Below are 20,451 nucleotides of genomic sequence, written 5' to 3'. Positions count from 1 at the left end.
TATTGAAGTAATTATGGAAAGTGAAGAATAGATTCGTAAAAAGCTTTTTTAAGAAGCCGCATTCGTAAATTTTTATTTCTAAAGAAATTGTGACTAATTTCTCTCAAATTTTGAATTTTTTTCACCTAAAATAAAGCATTAATTTGTGTAACGCACAATTCACAAGTTTTTCGATTATTATTAAATAAAATAAGGGTTAAAATTTATGAAAATTACTTTTTTTTTGCATGAAATATTAAAACAGTATTTTACATCTTTGGGTAAGCGAATTTTATAATTGTTTGCATAATATTTTTGATAGATTGAAGTAGAATACTATTTTATGTATTGCAGCTTGCCAATATTTTTCTATAAATTTTAAATTGTGTCAGATTTTAGAACGACCCACTGATGTCCATTTTATACCAGACGATTTCACACTGCTCTAAAACTACATTGATGATTGTAAAATTGTAACTTAGAAATTTTTATTTTTTTTATTTGCCAGGAATTTTTATTTTATTTTAGAGACATTATTTGATGTTTTAAAAGGATTTTCTTTTTGCTATTTTAAGGACATTTTTAGACATTTTCTTGGTTATAAAAATCTGGACTTTTTTTATAAATAGCAGTTAAAAACTCACAAAAGTTCAAAATAAAATAACAAATAAAGTTGGCCTACCGCACCATTTTCCTTATAGCACGAGGAGAAAGCTTGTTGAAGAAACTTAACCTAACAGTCTCGAATAACGGTTTTAAAATTATATCAGTTATGAAAATAGCAAATATGGAATGACAATTTCTGCTATTTTCATAATTGCATAGAGAGTGAGAGAGCGGTTTCTAAAAATAGATAAAACTTAACTTGATAGCTACGAATAATTTTTACAAACTCACAATAGTTACAAAAATAGCTTAAAATTTTATTTCATATGTAAAAGATCTGCATTAAATCCTAAATTGAAATTACTTTAGAAGAAAAGAATTTTTTATAATAATAATGAGAAATAAAAAAGAACGAATATGCTTTTATTGGATGTTATAAGTGATGAAATTGAAGAAATGATAAATAAATTCGTAGATTAAAATTGATTAAAATGATCAAATGAAATAAAGATCCAATTTGAATCGTCACCCTATCGCCTTCGAGTTTTGTTTCCTAGAGACGATTGTCCACTAAAAAGAGAGTTGCTTATATTCTCTAACCAATCACATTTTACTTTCTTCTATGAGCATGTCGTCATTGATTTAAAAAAAAAAAATTATTGAAGAACTAAAAATTTACTCGAATTGAACAATAAATTGCAAAAGATTAACAGAGTCTCAAAAAGGAGGTTTAAAGAAATAAATACAATATTACCAATCAAGTAAGTAAATTTTTTTAACCTTGATAATATTTAGTTTTGACTTTAATTAAATTATGTTTTTTAAAATAGTTTTTAATAATTTGAATAAAATGTACTGCTTATGATAATTTTTTATCTTATCTTTAATCGAAGTAAAAGTGCATGGATAATCGTTTTTTATTTAACTATATTGAAAACAGAAAGAGTTCTTTTGCTTCCAATTACATAGAAAAAAAAGGAAAACAAATTTGAAAATCCTACGTTTATTTAATGTTTTTTTAAAACATTTTTAAAAGTTAAAAAAAATTTTTTTTTTACCTTTTAAATTTTTGTTTAATTTTTTGTGAAAATGTTGTACATCGTTTAAAAAATCTCATGCAGGATTTTATGCACATTGGCGAAAGTTGGTGAAGTAAATTTGATGGAGCAAGTCATAACGCAATCATAACTTTTGTTACGGTTAGCAAAGGATTAATCAGCACGTTCTTTCATTTGTCTTCAAGTAACAGGTAGATTGTTTGTAACTGTTTTCATGTGATTTCTGATAAATGATAACGATAGTTTAGTCAAAAACACCAACTCCCAGTTTCAAACATCTACCCGATTTTGTGCAACTCTTCCTTATATGCATTTTAAAACACGTTAAATTAATGATTGTTCATAAGTGGATTCACGTGAAAGTTCGTATCACTTCTTGTAATACCAAGAAAATATCTTTGCAAACTTCTTTTTGCTGTTGAAAGTTTTTGTATGGCTCTGCTTGGGGGAGTTCAAGTCTCTGCTCCATTAGATGTAATACACATTAAAAATTCATAGTGGCATATTAGTTTTTCGAATGTTTATCTTTTCGAAAAAACAAACAAACTGAAACCGATTTTAATTCTTCTGTTAATTTCACACATGATGCTTTAATCCAATCATAATTTTCGTTCGAAATGAAAATAACCTATCACTACATCAATTTATTCTTCGTTGATATGAACCGCGATATCTCGTTGGTTAAAGTACTGAATTTTTATGGTGAAGGTCTAGGGCTCGATTCCCAGTGGTGGCTCAAAGCCCACCTGGAATGTAACCTGTGAGCAATGCCAACCAAGCGTTTGTCATGTAATTTATATTTGTCATGGAGCCTTACCAGACATGAGATATGATTTATAGAAATTACAAATTAGGATAAAATGCCTTGCAAAGAATAGCAGAAATTTCGCCAAAACACGTAAAAAATAATATAGTTCGAAAAATCTCGTTCAAGACTCATATAAATTTCAATTGGCTTCTCATTAAAGACTAAAAATAAATTTCAATTAATTTCTCATTAGAATTCTAATACGGCTAATTAACCATTATTCTAAAGAATGCTTGTAAAATGTAGAATCATGAAAGAACTTTTTAATTTAACTCTCAAAACAGTAGATTTTTCATTCGAATATTATCATTTATTTTTTTAATAATGTTAATAAATTTTTCATTGAGAAAATACTTGGACTTTTGAATCTTAAACAAGTTAAAATATGCTAAAATATTGAATGCCATTTATTATTTTTTACAAGCCATGGTGACCGGGAGAGAGAGATTTTTTTATCTTTTTTAATGTCGATAGGTCAATTTAAACTGACGGCTTAGGGGAAAATGTCGCTGCGACCCAGGTTCGAATCCTGCTCCTGGCTCGCACTAGGACTGCCGCCACTGCTGCGGTTTCTTGTTTTTTTTATATGAGTGCAAGAAGAAGCTGTTCATATCGACCACAATATTGTAGTAATATATCCTCTGAGGTAGACGGGATAGGTTTTCCTTCTATTTTTATTTCCTTTCTATTTTTTTAATTCATTCCATACCTTTTCTCAAAAAATAAACAAATTCCGTTAAAAAATATAGTGAAAAATTATGGAAATGTAATGTCGAAATTATTATTTAAAATATATCCTAAATATCGCCTTACGAAGTTGAATTGCTTGAAAGTAACGTAAGGTGGAAAAGATTTAAACCATCTTGAATAATAATTGGATAATTTGGAAAATTGGATAATTTTTTATTATAACTGATATAATTGAAAAAATCTGGGACAATACAGTGATAATCCACACTTTCCAAACATAACAATATTTGAGGCATTCAACTTTGCTTTAGTATATTCTCCAGGTGGGTAATTTAAGATCACCCGCAAATTTTTTTACAGTAAAATAGCATAACTCCCAGAAGCATCCTATAGTCTTCATGAAAAATATCATGTTTTTTGCCACCAAGATGCTCTCCTGAATAATTTGAAAACGAGGCTTATCATTCTATTGTCCTAAAACCATTCTTTTTTTCAAATCACTAAACTCTCTTCCCCCTCCAACTAGCATGTGGATAGGTCCTGTCACAGCTTCAATCAGTGCATCACCACCCAGAGAATGCCTGAGTCAGTATGCTCTACAGGTAAAATGAATTTTATGATGTTTTTTTTAACAAGGTGTCATTGCTGGAAAAAAAATCTGACGTTTTTGGATAAATTGTGATAAATAAAGAGCTTAGTGGGAAAAAGGTTCTAAGTCTTATGACGTTTCTGAATACTTTTTTACTGTTGAAGAGCTTAGTCGCAAAAGGTCTTAATGAATTCATTGGCTTTTCTGAAAAAGTTTTCATTAACGAAGAGCTTAGTAAAAGAAGCTTCCAAGTGATATTTTAGAAAAAATTTACGTTTATCGGGGAAAAATTTCATCTCTGTCATCATGTTTAACTAAACAATAATCATTCATTTTGTTATGTCTTAACCCCTTACCTATGAAATATTGAGAAAAACTTGCCACAAATGGAAATTCTTTATCTTCTCAATTTTGTTTGCTATTATCATTAAAATGTTAGAAATAGACTATTTAAGAAGATAAAAAAATTAAGCGAAATAATTTCTATATTCAATATTTTCACATATATGGGAAATGTTAAAGGAATACAGTACGAAAGAAAAAAAGGTATGTAAGAGGTATGTAAGAAAAAAATTTATAAACTTTAAAATGAATTTATTTAAATCAGTCAAAAAATTCGCTTAGAAATATTTATCCATTCAGCTCTTCAATTTTATAAAGAAATTAAATATCATTAAACAAAATCTTTGTCTTCAGTAAAATATTCAGGAGAATAAAAAATTAATTTTTCATTCTTTTGATACTAAACAGATAGTTTTATTCTGAATTTAAAAAAAACTTAATTTATTTAAGAAATCACTCATAACATACATCAACCAGTGTAAAAATCTAAAAACTTTCGTTAATTATAAAATTTTATTTATTTTTTATCGATAGTTTCCTATTTTTTTTAATCGTTAATGTTTACTAATTACTTAACTATTTTACTATTACTTAATTTTCACTAATTCCCAATTTCACTAATTCCTGATGATGGGAACTCGTGCTGTTCAGTTACAAAACGGCTATCTTCCTCGAATTTCGAAAAGTTGATTTTTTTTAAAGTTTTCTAAGCTCTAAATTATTTTTCAAATAAGGAATACAAGAAACAATCACAAGTTCGATCAAATCAGAGTTTTATATGCTCTTGAAAATTGCGTTTTGCTGCAAAGTCTAGCCAAATCCTGCTGACGGCGAGTTACAAAACCGGTCAACTCTATTTTTGCGCCAAATGTAGTGTTTGATCAAGAGTAAGTTATACTTTTTGTTAGTGATATTGTGTACTTGTGCTCGTAACTGTAAGCACAACGTTTCTAATTTAGATTTTTTCTTCTTCTTTTTTTTTGCTATCAACAAGAGTGCGGTCGTGGCAGTGTCTAATAAATACTCAAGAGAAAAGAAAAGAAGCCAAAAATCCTTACTATGTAATTTGCTTATCGTGCTTAAATTTGGCCGTTTTAGTTTTTGTAAGCAAAATTTTATAGTAGTTGTTGTCGGATTTGAACATTTCATGATAATAATTATTCATCACCTGCTGATTATTTAGTAACAGATTAGATCGTTTTAAGTAAAATACGAAATTCAATCTCCAAGAAAGACTGTTTAATTTAGTTATAAAGTTTTTTTTTTAATTTCTCAGTCAAATAATTCTCGATCCAATTTTGGATAAGTGTTATAGAAAAGCAGCTTTTCCAAAAAATTTTAAGTTTTCCAACTGAACGATACATTTATTCTATTCTGCAATATCTTTCAGAACATGTTAAGTTTAAGGCCGTTATTCAATTACAAATGGAAATATAAGGTGTGTGTTGTTTTAAATTAGATGTTCATTTCTTGTTGTTGTTGTCGTATGCTAATAAGGCAAAAGGGGTATGCTTGTTCTTGTTCTCCTGTGGCGCCATCTGCGACCAAAAAATTCAACTTCAGCCCGCGCACAAAAGGCTTAACCCATTTATCCCATTTATACATCCAGAGATCGTAATTTTGGCCTGAACCAGAGAACGATCAATCTCCAATTCATTGCCCTCAGAGTAAAGTGACCACACGTCCCGATTTTGGCGGGACAGTCCCGCTTTTTGGTGGACTGTCCGCTTCCCGCCGATTTCTTGAAATGTCCCGCTTTTTAGAAAATATCTGTATTTCTTATTTTAAATGTACTGTAAAAATATATTACCTATATTTATTAAGTATTATGGTGAATATAAAGAATTAAAAAATAGATTAAAAAAAAAACACATAAAATGCATGCAGAGTAAACTAAATTAGGTAATGTACCGCGTTAGATTTATTCGGTGGTGTTCGATCATTGTCGTTACGTCTCGGCTTAATTCAGATAAGTGCAGGCAGGCTGACTGCCGATAGACAGTGCGGTTTGTTGTTTTCAATTTGACTTTCGGTTTGACTCGATTCGATTGACGAAGATAGTGGTAGAGCAATAGTCGCTACAGCGTAATGGCCAATAAGGTAAAATTTAATACTCTTTTTTGCCTTGTAGTAAATTTTTTTATTTATTTCTAGTATTTACCCACAGAATAAAAGATGAGTAAAAAAGAGAATGCAAATTTAATGAGAGGCTAAGCAGGGAATTTCCATTTATTAAAAAAAACTAAAATAGACTATATGGTACGGTGTGATAAATGCAATGCTGAATTTTCGATCTCACATGGTGGAAAAAACGATATTACTAAACATCTAGCGACAAATATCGTTGTTGCCAACAACACGGAAAAACAGCTAGCATTAGCGGAAGGGCTATTTGCTTTCCACACCATAAACCACAATCAAAGTTTCAGATCAATGAATTGTACGTCGCAAATGATCAAAACATTATTCGACAAAAAATTAGCATGTGCAAGGACCAAAACCGAAGCAATTATTTGTAATATTTTTTTCACCATATTCGTTTTCCCAATTGCAGAAAGAATTAGAAAAATGCTCATTTATATCCATATATTCTGATGCTTCCAACCACAAAGATTTAAAATTATTTCCCACAATTGTTAGATTTTTTGATCCAGAAACAGGAATTAAAATTAGAATATTAGATTTTGCTTCATTGCCGGGTGAAACTTCACAAATAATTTTTGACTCAATAAGTACTATTTTGAAAAAGAATAATTTGAACGATAAAATTATTGCCTATTGTGCGGATAACACTAACGCAAATTTTGGTGGAAAAGCTAGGCATCAATAACGATTTTACGAAACTTAACGAACATTTGAACCAAAAAATTATTGGAGTAGGTTGTGCAGCTCACATTCTACATAATGCTATTCAAACAGCATCTGACTTACTTCCAGTTGATGTTGAAAATATTATTGCAAAAATTTATTCGTATTTTTATATATATACTGTACGTGTTGAAAGTTTGAAGGATTTTTGTGAAAGCGCAGAAATCGAATATAAAAGAATTCTTGGTTACAGCAAAACACGATGGCTAGCTCTTTTACCAGCTGTAGAAAATATTTTAAAAATATACGAACCATTAAAATTATACTTTTTATCACAAGATAAATGTCCAAGAATATTGCAGCTCTTTTTTGAAAATGACACATCACAAATTTGGCTTCAGTTCATTCACAACCAAGCTACATTATTTCACAATGCTGTGAAAATTATTGAAGGGGACAAAATTTCAATTACGGAAGTGTCAAATGAAATCAATATTTTAAAAATAAAATTGCGAGAAAGAATTGATAACGATTACATTCCTTTAATTATTCAAAAAGACATCACTAGGTTGGAAGAACAAGGTGCCATTAAAAGACCTGATTTTTTGAACCATGTCAAAAATTTTTATAATAACTGCTTGGAATATCTTGAAGAATGGACAGTTCAATTCGAAGATGTTAAAAATTTTCATTGGGTGACATTAAAAAAGGAGATTTTATGGGAATATGTGGAAAAATCTTTTGAATATATTAGTAACCATTTTCCGAAAAATAATATTTGCAAAATGATCTTTTTGATGAGGTGTCATTGGTAAAAAGATATGCTACAGATGAAAAAATTAAATGTTGGTTGTCTGCAAATGTGGAAACAGACAAAAAATGGACGGAGTTATTCCTTCATTTTAAACAGAATAATATTCCTTATCAAAATATTTTGAAAATTGTAGAATTCGCGCTCTCCCTTCCTGGAACAAATGCAGCAACAGAACGTGTTTTTTTCTAGTATCAATAAAATATGGACAACTGAAAAAACGCAGTTGAACATTAAAACTTTGAAATCTATATTAAGTGTAAAATATAATTTGACCAATTCATGTGAAATATTTCACGACATTTTAATAAATGACCCGAATCTATTGCAAAGTATTCACTCGGATCAAAAATATGACCGTGAAAGAAAGTCATAATTTTTTTTAAATAAAAAATTTAATTTGATTAAAAATCATAATGTTCAAATTATTATTTTTTACAAATATTTTTATAGTCACCGATAATTAATGATAAATACATTTTTGTACAAGTATATGATTGTATACAATAAAATATATATAACTAAATTGTAATTCTCTCATTTCATCCCATTTGTCCCGCTTTGTCTCAGTGAAAATGTGGTCACTTTACCTCAGAGGCATGATTTGTTGGGGGAACATAGAGAACGTTGAATCAACTCTTCTCAGGCGGTCACACGGGGAGGGACTTAGTCCATGGTCATTTAACAACTGCCTCCTTCCCAATTTAAAGAAAAATTTACAATTTTTATTACTATTTCCCTTAAAACAGATTTTGTTCTAAGAATGATTTTATTCTATGTTGCTGTGTAGAAAAAATATTTTCGCAATCAATTTTTCGTTTTAATTTTTTGTTTTCATTTATAGTTGAAATCGCCTTCAAGGGAGTTTATTTCATTGTATGGTTGTAGCAGATTAGGTGAGTTATGATATTTTTCTGCGAATATTATATGTTCAGGGCAGTAAAAATAAGGTCAAGAATGGACATTTCTAATGTTAGGCAAACTGTAATAAATTAAAGTTTGCCTACCTGAAAGTCAATAGTAAATTTTTACACTGAATCGAGTGAAACCAATTCCGAGACGATTTTTTAAGTAATCATTTTTGTAAGTAATCATTTTTTGAAACATTTAAAATTAAAAGTATATTATTATAACAAATTTGGTGAGTTCACAGCTATAATTGAATATTTTTGTTACCAAATGGATGGATGTATTTTAAATACAATTTTCGCATTCATCACTTTGTGCATGAAGCTGAAAGTTAAGTTCTAAATCTCTTAATAAATCTCTTTAACCTTAATTCATAATATATTAATGTAATTTGCGCCAAAAAATAATGATTGTAAGACGGTTAATAAGATCAGACGCCGATTTAAATAACTTTATCGTAAAATGTAACGTAGAATTTCATTATTCTAATGATAATAATACCATGTGATTTTATAGCCAATAAGCCAATAAAAATGTATTCACAACAATGGAAAACTGCGAAACCATTATTAGATTTTTATATATTGTAAGAAACGTATAATCGTATACCTGTAACTATCCCTATCTATTTTTATCGTTGAATGAAATGACAACCAACACAAGTCAACTCGCTAAAGATTTAAAATTATTAGCTAATAAATTAGCCAAATATCAAAAGTATTCGCCAATTTTCAAAATTCTTAGCCAAAGGCAAAACAATTTTTTGTGATTGATTTTTTCCCCCGTAAAAAACTTCAAATCAAAATACAAATTTACAATAAATTGAATTATTTTATAAAATGCAAATTCAAATCAAGAGTCAATTTGCAGTTGGGGAGGAGTAAATAAGCAATGAGAGGGAAATAGAAATAGGCTATGGTTAATGCTTGATTACTTCTTAGCAGTAATATAAGGATAATTCTGAAGCAACATTTTGTTGTTGTCCAGTTATTGATACATTATTGTCGTGAGAAAGCATATTGTCAGCAAAAATAGTTGGATGATAATATGCATCTCATAATACCATTTAATTTGTTCTAATGACACAAACTGTGGGAAAGAATTTCGTCTCAAGATATCTTGCGATCGGGTAACGAACGTATTAATCTGCATTTTATGGTAGTTTGTCTCATGTTTGCGTAATCTCTCTTGCTACTTATCCTTACATTATCTGAGCTCATTATAATTCTAATTGGTTATGTGATATATCTAACCGAAATTACTGTAATCGAATAAGAGATACGATATTTTTATCATAAACCTTATGACGCAACCTCATGACATTTTTTCCCGATTTGTTTTACAGGATTGAGGAAAATATACATTTTTTCTTTTTGGACGAAAAAATCATTTGCCGATACTCCTGTTAAAACAATTTTTTTTTTCCCGCCGAGTTTATGATTTTATCGCATTTTGCGAGGCAGTGAATGCTTAGCACTGGAATTTTTAGTATAGAAGTGGCAAGGATACCTATGCATGAAAAATAGTATTTTTCATCTGTTCATATTTACGCATTTGACATTGCTATCTAGACAAATGAAGTATTGCTTCCTATGTATTATAAGTCTAAACGACAGTTAATTTGGGTGTTATAAGGATTCCTCATACCCATTTCAATTCAAAAATAGTATATTTTTTACATATAAAAAAGTGTCCAATTTCAGCAAATTCTAAAATATTATTCCTGTTGATTCATCTCATTCAAATAAGCGTGAAAGAATACAGAGGAAGAAAAATACCTCACTTGTCTAGAAAGTAGTATAATAGAAATGTCAAATGCCTAAATAAGTCGTACTTTTTTTATCTAAACATTCTGGCAACTTCTTAACTTATTGAAGGACAGGAAATTTTTTTAAAATCAAAAGACTATCCGATATGATGAAATTATTTTAATTTGGTTCCACTAGAACTATTTATTTAAATAGATTTTTACATTATTTTGTTTGCTTTGTGGTTTGCGTTGAAAACCATAAACTTTCAAAGAGTTACTACTAGTTAACTACTAGTTCTGTTACAAAGAGTTAACTACTAGTGCTGTTGACTAGTATTTGGGTCTCGATCGATTTAGCGTAAAAAATACATCGAAAAAGAAGTTTTAACTTTTTTACGTAGCTAATAAGTTCAAGAATTTTTTTTTTTTTTTACGTCAAAGTCTAATAACTTTTTAAAATATTATTTCAAATTCACATTCAATTAGAAATAATAGTTTAAAAAACGACCACATTCAATTCAGCGCAAAAAATTATATCAGGCGCAATATTTCATGTGTCTAAATTATGTGACTTTTCTCTCCGATTTTTTTGGTCATCTCCAGCGCCAAAGCCCGACATGCGAGCAACTTATTGCCTCTATTCGCTGAACTTTTTACCACCTACTATGAAGTGGGCACTTAATAGTTTGCCGCAGAATTGATAATTTTTTTTAGCTGTGTTCAGATTTTGTAAATTTTTGAGCTATTTTTATTGTAACATTTATATAGTAAAAAGCATAAAGTTTTAAAAATTAGTGGGGTAATAATTTCTTGACAAATGATATATTTCACCCATTAGTCTATGGATTTTTGGTATAAAAAATACATATACAGGGATGAGATTAGCCAAAAGGCAAAAAAGCTGAATTTCCACGATAGTAAATTTTACGCAAGCGCAACCCTTTAATAATAAACTCCAGACAGTTTAAGGTAATAAATAACGTGTTGACATATAATTGTGTACTAATCTATCATTATATAAATGATTACATTGATACTTAACATTTAGTGAAAATAAAAATTACCAAATGAAAAAATAAAGCTGGAAATTATATTTTTCCTCAGTTCACATAAGAGACAATTATTACTTGAAAAACTACCTGGTTTAGCAAATTAAAACTACTGAGAATAAACATTAATATTTAATTTCTTTTAACAAATGCTGTTATGTGATTTATAGCAAATATATCAGTAATATTACTTTTTAAATTATATTGAAAAAAAAAAACTTTAACAATAGACCGAATTATTATGTTCATATTATAGTCTAATCTAACTAGAGCCCTCTGAAACATATCAATAACAGTGAAGTAGAAATATATAGTAACTCCTTAACATACAAAAATTGCTATTTTAGTTTGAAAAATTACATGACTATCAGCAACTGTTTAGATAATTGCTTTTTATTTGATAAGAATTTTGCATTTTATAGTATAAATAACAGCAATTATAAATAAAATTTTGATGATGAGTTAATTAACTCTTTTTCCAAAAAAAAAAAATAATAATAATTAAATTAAATCCCTTTTTAAGTGATTGCTTTTGTTTGCTATATCTTTTATGTTTGCTATATTTAGTCGTTAGTCCATCTCCAAACATCTTGTGACAAGTCCTATTTTTTCTTCTTTGCAAGCACAGAATGTAAGTTTTGAATATATTCCCTTCCAGTTTCTCTGATGTTGTAACACTTACCTATTCTAATAATCGTCGTTAGAAAAGCAGTCACCTTTATAGTAACGAATTAAAAAAAATTTTACTTCTTACTAGAATCGCGATAGTTGATCTTAAAATTGCGTGAATATGAATAACAATTATGGATTTTGAACTCACATGGATATGAAACTAGATATACGATTTTGAAAATGAGAAAATACAAACTGGGATATAGAATTTTTAAAACGCGTAAATACAAATCACGATTCATAATTTTTAGATCGCGTAAATACAAATCATGATGCGTAATTTTTAGATTGCATAAATAAGAATCCCAACGGCTTATTTTAAAATCACGTATAAATACGAAATTCAATGTTTGATATTATAAACCGCATGAGCAAATCAAGACCTTTTAAACTTGCGTGAATACGAATCGCTACATAGGTTTTTAAAAAGGCGTAAATACGAATCACAATATCGGATTTTTAAATCTCGTAAATAAGAATCGCAGCGTACAATATTCAAATCACGTGAATAAGAATCGCAACACGCAAATATAAAAAGCTATGTTTGATATTAAAATCCTGTGAATAAGAATCGAGATATTAGCAGATTCCAGGCTTGGGACCTCTAAAGGGCTTGTCACAAAAATCGGATCTATCTGGAGGACGGGTAAAAATTTCGGAAAATCTTATCTGCTACGAGTAAAAGGGGAGAAAATAGCTAAAATAAGTAAAAATGAGAAAGGATTGGTAGCTATGTAGTTTGAATTTTCTGTTACTCTTTGAAAATCGGTGAATTTTCAGAAAAAGCGGAATACTTATAAAAAAAAAGTGAAATTTTTAGAAAAATCTGAATTTTTGATAAAAAAGCTGAAATACAAGAGATAAAAGTGAAAAAAGCGGAAATCCGCTAAAAAGCGAAAAAATCTCATCCCTGCATATAGCAAATCACAAAAATTGGTGCGAATCTGTATGTATTAGAGAGAAATTATCCCTTTCGTACATTTTTATTTAAAAATATTATATTTCATAATTGTTTAGATATTTTTTAAGCGCTGTAATCAAAACTTTCTAGAAATTGTAATACTTATTTAAATGTAAAATTAGTAAATGTTATAACTTGCAACAGAATTTTGGCATTTTTTTGAAGAGCAGCTGTTTGAAAAATATTTGCTATCATACGAAATAAGTTATTTAAGTATTACTGCTGTGAGCAAAACAGAAAGAAAAGTTCATGCAATCTGAAAACAAAAATTCTTTTTTTCTTAAATGAAGCTGAATGTTTTATGTAAGTGAAATAAATTTCTATTTCCAATGTCTTATAGAATTTCATAAAAGATAATTGGGAAATATTGTTCTGAAAGAAGTCATAAGGAGAAAAAGGAAAATAACACTAAACGTCTCCCCCCCCCCCGAAAAATATGAAAATATTTACGTTACAAGAATATCGCATATTCTACATTCATCCTATTATTCAATAAACTCGTAAAAGATTCAAAGAATTTCAGTTGACTGCAAGAATAAATAAATGTATATAAATAAATAAAAAAAACCTACATCAAATAATAAAACTGGCATTTCATCCTTTTTTTTAAAATTTAAAAATTTTAAAATGTTAAAAAAGTAAAGGAATAATCATGTTTTATTATTCTCTAATTTATTTATAAATCATTATTTTCATTATTATTTTTTCGCTTAATAAATATTTTTTTATTTTAGATAAAAGCCCGGTTGTGCATCAACCTAAATCATACATTGGACAAGTACCCAGTAAGATTCTAAATTGTAAAATTGTTTTTGATTATGTATTAACAATACAGGGTTATTCATAATTCCCTCCGCCTGTAAACGCCATTTTTCTTTACTTCAACTGGCTTAAGTGGTACATGTTACTGCCATCTACCGGCAACTGCTTAAATTAAAACTTCAATACTTTCGGAATAATTTCATATGTTCTTTTTTGCCATATTCGTCTTCGTTTTTTTACTATAACGCTTCGAAGCCCCGGAGGGAATCATGAATAACCTTGTAGAAAGACTGAATATTTCTGTATACCTAGAAAGACTGAAGGGGCCAGTTTGCTTCGCCATAGAATGTTTGTGTGTTGATCAATTAGACATTGTTGACGAAAATATTTGATTAAATGGAACACTGGCTTTTCAATTATAAGTATATATATTTTAATTCTTAGATAATTGAGTTTCCTTTTCTCTATAAATAATAATAGGATTTTTGTTGAAATACTTTTTTTAATGAAACTGGTACCTTATATCAAAGAGTAACTTTTACCCTAAACTACCTGAACTTATAAGATACCTACCAAAATATCTAACATGCCAATCTGGCAGCTCTAGTCATTCTTTGGTATACGGTCCTATGTATATGTTTCTATGAATTTAACATATGAATGATTATATAAGTACTTATCTTAGAACAAATAATAAAAGAGTCAGAAACACTCAACATTTTCAATAAATTATTTTACTAATTACAAAGCAACAAAAAATGATAGGGCCTAAATTGGCTTCATCCATGTTTCTAGTGTTAAAGACTCATTTCATAGAATTGGTGTTGGAAGAAGTTTTTCAAAAAGTTATTTTGCTCTGCAAAATGTTTAAATTTTTAGTTTAATGTAGCTTGAATTTCAACTGATGAAGCACGAATACTGGTAATAGTTAAGAATATAATATTTCTAAAAGAGGACCACGCTGTACAAGATTTAAAAAATTGATTTCAATTTTTTTTACCTACAATGCAGTGAGCAAAAAAAAAGCATCCTCATTAAAAACTTTCATTCTAATAATCTGATTTTCAGAAACTAGGTGCCAATTTGAATGGCTTAAATGAGTGGATATTCTAATTAAAGCACACGATATTTTTAGTTACAAAATCAGAAACGTACATTTTCTGAATAAATATAACTTTTTCTGAATAAATTAGCCACAATATGAGATATATGGTTTCCATAGCTCATTCAGGCTAACCCGCGAAAGTTTTCGCTGCTTAATTTTAGTTTCACTTTTTGCGTATTTCGCTAATTTGCAGAAAGATTTAAGCAAACAAAACATTGTAATTTAAATATAAAATTTGCATATCCATATTTAATTCCATTTAAATAATAATTTTTACAATTATTTTTTAATTGTTATTATTTTATTTAGTAATGGTTGAAAATTTTTCAAAAATTAAGGTCTACAAATTCTAACACCATTTCAAAATCTATGTAATATTAGGTGACAAAATACAAAATTTGAATGGAATCGATCAAATAGTTCTTGAAAAATGAAAGTTTAAAAAAACATTTCTTTTTTTGCATTTTATTACTCAAAAACTATTCGACTGATTTCGTTCAAATTTTGTATTTTTTTGCCACCTGAAGTTACATAGATTTTGAAATGGCGTAAAAATTCTGGCAGTTTTCAATCGCTATTAAACAAAGTAATAAATGATTATTAAAAATTATTTTTTAGATGGAATTTTCTCTAAAAAGAATTTCATAATTGTGTGCAAAAAGTTTTCGATTCGTTTAAAAATACCTTCTGATATGGCGAAATAAGAGAAAAGATAAATTAATAGTAAAGGACTCAACATTTCGACGGCTCGTCCGACTAAGCAATTGGGACCTTATTTTCTATACTGTGAGTACTCCGTATAATTTGGTAATCTAAAATTCAAAATGCATCGAAAAAAAGGTATGTTTATTCAAAGAAAAAACAGTTCGTAAAAAAAAGACGGATTACTCTAAATAACTTTTAATCTACTGACCGGAACTTTACGTTCTAGGACTCAATCTTAAAAGTTTGAAAAAGTGATCTCAAATATGCTATTTAATTAACGCAGACGATATTTTAAGTTACGAAATCAGACCCAAAATCACACTTACTCTGAATAATTTTACCTTTTTTTCGACGGACTCGGATTTCTGACCCTAAAAATATAGCGATAATGTGAGAAATTTGGTCCCACTAAGACAGTGGTAGAAAATTTGATCGCCTTAATGTTAATTTTACTTTTTGCGTATTTTAACCATCTATCGAGAATTTTTGAAGCGAACTGAATTTTTTTGCTCGCAATTATATTTTAAAAATTAATTTAAAAATTAATAAAGATTTAGTAAAATGTAGTTTTTTTTGGAATTTAGCATTAGATAAATGATTTTTATAAGTGTAATGAGCTTTTAAACTGTGCTCTGGAACATAGCGAAAATACTCAAAAACTAAAGTACTGTACAGTGCGCAGGAATCAAAAATATCACCCCGAATAACTTTTTTCCAATGCACGGATATTCACGTACTTAGTGTTAATCTTAAGGGTTTCTGGAGGAGATTTCAAATCTGCTAATTAATTAGTGCTAATTATTAGTTAAGTTACGAAATAAGACACAAAAACGCATTTTCTCTGAATAAACATATATTTTTTTTTACATAGCATTTGGATTACTGACTCTCAAAATAAATAAAATGAATAGTCAAAATTTCAAAAAAATTGGATCAAAATTTTGGGTGCTAAAAAGTAATATATATTTGTCATCATCCCAAAAAGAAGCCAAGAAATATCGCCATAGCGGGAGGAGAAATTTAATATAACCATACGCTAAGTGTGTAATCGACAAGCAAGAAATACTCCGTTGCTAAGCAACCAAGCTGAGAGAGTAAAAAAAGAATCAAATGGAAACTGAATGTTATTCTTCTTTTTTGTGTCAGCTTGGGTCGGATTACAGCCCAAAAAGCAAAGATTGCTTTCATTTTCATCTCCTTTAAAAATAAAATTTGAATCAATTTATAAATTATTTTTAATTTTTCAAGATTTTAGTATCTGAACGCATGGACTTTTTTATAAGGCATTATTTTTATTTTTTAAGTTGTTTTTAAATTCTTTAAATGTGAAGAGTTTCTTCAAAAACCGAATTTGCATTATTTTAATTTTATACCGAGTTGTTAGGGCAAATCACGGAAAAGATCCCATAAAAAATGAAAACTAGCTTGCATTGATTATGATGCACATTCACAAGGTTTTATATAATTCACGATATTTTATTTTATTCTTTTTTTATAATTGAAGAAATTAGTGAATGTTACGTGACATTTTAGAAAGATTGAAATATGTATGTTTAAGAATACTATTTGATTCATTTTTTAAAATATCGTTTCAATCGACCAAATATGTGAGTTACGTGTCTTTCTTTAGATAAAGATAATTTGCAAATAGCATCCTAATGTTTTTATACATTCTGAAACGGATTTTCGTAAATTTCCCATAAAATGTAAAACTTAAAAAATAATTTCATATGCTTAATTATACACAAAATAAATTTTTCATACGTAAAATAGACATTGTAAATTAAATAACAGCATACTTATGTAAATTTCAAATGATAAAAGCAATAAAATACTCAAGAACTGAAGGGGTTTTACACTTTTAGAAGTATTATTTTTTTAATTGAAGAAGTTTTTTACAAAATTTAAAGGTTATGGTTTGAAATTAAAAAAACAACATGAATGTATAAATTTTAAATAGATTGTTGACTTTCTTTTTGGAAATTTCTGTTAAAATTACTAGTTTTTAAACGTGCTAAAGGCATATGCCTAACCCTTATGATAACAAAAAAAAAAAAAAAAAAAAAGGACTTAATATATTCTTTTAAAATTGACCGGATTTTAACTATCTAAAACTTTTATGAATTTCTAAATTAAGGAGATTTAATGATTTTTTGAACGTTGAAATATGCATCGCCATCAGACATAGAATTTTTGATCACTTCAACTAAAATTTTAGTGCTAGAAATAGTTTTAAAATGGTCGAAATTGTAATAAATGATATATTTCTTATAGTGATAATTAGGTAGCAAATTTTGCTTCAAGTGACCAGATTGCATTGTTATTAAGCAGGTATTTTCAAAAAAGTGCTCTAACTAAGCGGAAAGTGGTCGAAATTTGAATTGCAAGATTCCACCAGTACCCGTTGTAGAAGATAAATTACTTGTATATGGTAATTTTTGAGTAAAAAGGAAAGTGAAGTTCGCGCAATCTTAAAATTTAATACAGTTTTGTTAAATGTTTTAAGTTATTAAAGTAAAATAAGAATATATAGTGGAACGTCATAGAGTATTAGAAAAACTTTTAAAAAAAACGTGGGTAGTTTTATTTTAAAACAAGTTATGATAAAAAACCGGAAAATCTCAGTAAATTCAGAAAAATGTTATAGAGATAAAAAAAAAAATTCTTACTCTAAAAAACATGAGATGATAAATGTATGCCTGCAGTTGACAGAAAATAAATAATTAAATAAATAAATAAATCAAAAATAAGTATAATTATGCATAAAATAAGAAATAAAAGTGATAAACTAAGTAATTAGATAAATAGATTATCAAAAAATAATAATCGATGTAATAAATACTACTGAAACGCTATTTTCTTATTTATTATTTTCCCTAAAATACAAGGTTTTTTAGGTGCTAAATAAAGATTTTTGTCTTAGACAGAAACCTGGTTTTAACTCAACCAAAGGAAAGCATTGAGCAAGTTCCGGGTAAGATTCAAACATTAAATCTATTTTAATTTATTTATGTTAAAAAAAGTATTTGTTGGATGAATGTTGTATCTTGCTTTTCCATTCGTTTTTTTTAACAAAATACTTAAGTTTTTAGTTAAATGCAATTTGAACTACAATTGATGACACGCGAATGGTAATTGTATTTAAATTAATAATTTATCAGAAAAAAATCAACAAGGTCTAAAAAATATATTTTAAAGATACTTGCGTACTGTACATATATAGCATAAAAAAGGGTAACATGCTGAATATCTTTCGATAGCGTATTGCGATTTAATCTTAATTGTTTAAGAATCTCATTACTTTGTAACATTAAATTAAAAATTAAAGAAATGATAACTGTTTAATAAAATGTTTTTGTTTGCAATTATAATTAAACAACTAATTTTTTTTAAATTATAAAATGGGAAGTTTATGAAAAACATAATTGAGATCTAAAGCACTAAGGAAATATTCAGGAATTGAAAGGTTTGGATTTTTTTTATTGAATTTTTTTTTACAAAATTTGAAACATAAAATATTATTTAATGCGTTTAATTTTTTTGCACATGAATTATAGTTTGAAATTAAAAACGGCATTTTTATAAAAATTTTCTAGTAATAAAAAATTAAAAGCAAGGAAATACTAAACTTGAAGGGCTATGCACGTTTAAAAAAAAATTTTTTTTTTTTTTACAATGTTTAAAACCTAAAATATAGTTTACTATGTTTAATTTTTTACCCTTAAAATACATAGTTTAAAATTAAAAAGGAAAAATAGCATGCATTTATAAATTTTAAAAACGACTTTTCTTAGACTTTCCTTTAAAATAAGTTTTTTTAAACGTGCTCAAGGTATATGCCTAGCTCTCATGACAATACAAAAAGATTTTAATATATTCTTTTAAAATTCATATATATCTGTCTGACGTCATTGTCGGAATTTCTAAATTAAGGAGATTTAATGACTTTTTTGACATTTAAAATATGTATCTCCATCAGACGTAGAATTGCAAATAAAATTTAACCTTTAAGATCAGAAGGTGATCGAAATACCTTGATAGTTTTTATTTGGTCATAATAGGACCGAAAATTTGATTTGTAGTGATCAGAAAATAATTGAAACCTGTGCTGTCATTCAGCACAAGGCTTCTGTTAAAATTTCAGTACTAGAGTTAATCGTAAAATGGCCTAAATTGGAGGATAAATTGATTTAATTGATAATAAGGCACAAATTTTGCTTTCTGTATCGATTTTTCATTGTTATAAAGCAGGGAGTTTAAGAAAAAGGCTTTAGTTAATTGGATGGTGGTCGAAATTTCAATTTCAAGATTTCCTCAACACATGTAGGGAAAAATAAGTATTTTGTATATGATTATTTTTGAGTAAAAAGGAAAGGATAGTTCACGCAATCTTAAAATTTAGAACTGCTTTGTTAAGTAACTTTAAATCAAAATGTTTATATAGTGGAAATTTATTGAATATTAGAGAGAGAAAAGCATTTAAAAAAAATCTAGGTAGTTTTGTTTTAAAAGAATGACGAACCGGAAAATCTCAGTAAAACCCGAAACAAAGTGAGAAAGATAAAAAAAAAAAATTCCAACTCAAAAACATTAAATGATAAATGTTCATGAATGATAATGTTCTTCAGTTGATAGCAAATAAATATTTAAATAAATAAATAAGTTAAAAAATAATAAATGTATCAATAAAGAAATAAAAGTGATAAACGAAATGAATCTATAAAAATATAGACAAAAAATAATAATCGATGTCATAAATGCTAATGGAACTGACTTCATTTTTTTTAAAAATAAACTGAAAAAATTATTAACTATTAATTCTATTCTTGAATACTATTTTTTTAAAT

The 20,451-nt window shown here is 27.8% G+C and overlaps 1 long non-coding RNA gene across 1 annotated transcript; it reads left to right on the top strand.

Moving 5' to 3' along the window:
* Nucleotides 1–1,284: 1,284 nt before the first annotated feature.
* Nucleotides 1,285–18,731, top strand: LOC147806970 (uncharacterized). Its single transcript, XR_015435754.1, has 5 exons — nt 1,285–1,346; nt 3,668–3,743; nt 8,536–8,587; nt 13,767–13,817; nt 18,528–18,731. It is a non-coding gene; the product is annotated as an uncharacterized LOC147806970 (long non-coding RNA).
* Nucleotides 18,732–20,451: the final 1,720 nt, after the last annotated feature.

The sequence above is a fragment of the Parasteatoda tepidariorum genome, chromosome 7 (assembly GCF_982258835.1).
Source record: "Parasteatoda tepidariorum strain Cologne lab strain chromosome 7, Ptep-v5.0, whole genome shotgun sequence".
NCBI lineage: Eukaryota > Metazoa > Arthropoda > Arachnida > Araneae > Theridiidae > Parasteatoda > Parasteatoda tepidariorum.
The sequence above is the reverse complement of the archived record's forward strand: the minus strand, read 5'-3'. Positions and strand labels throughout refer to the sequence as shown.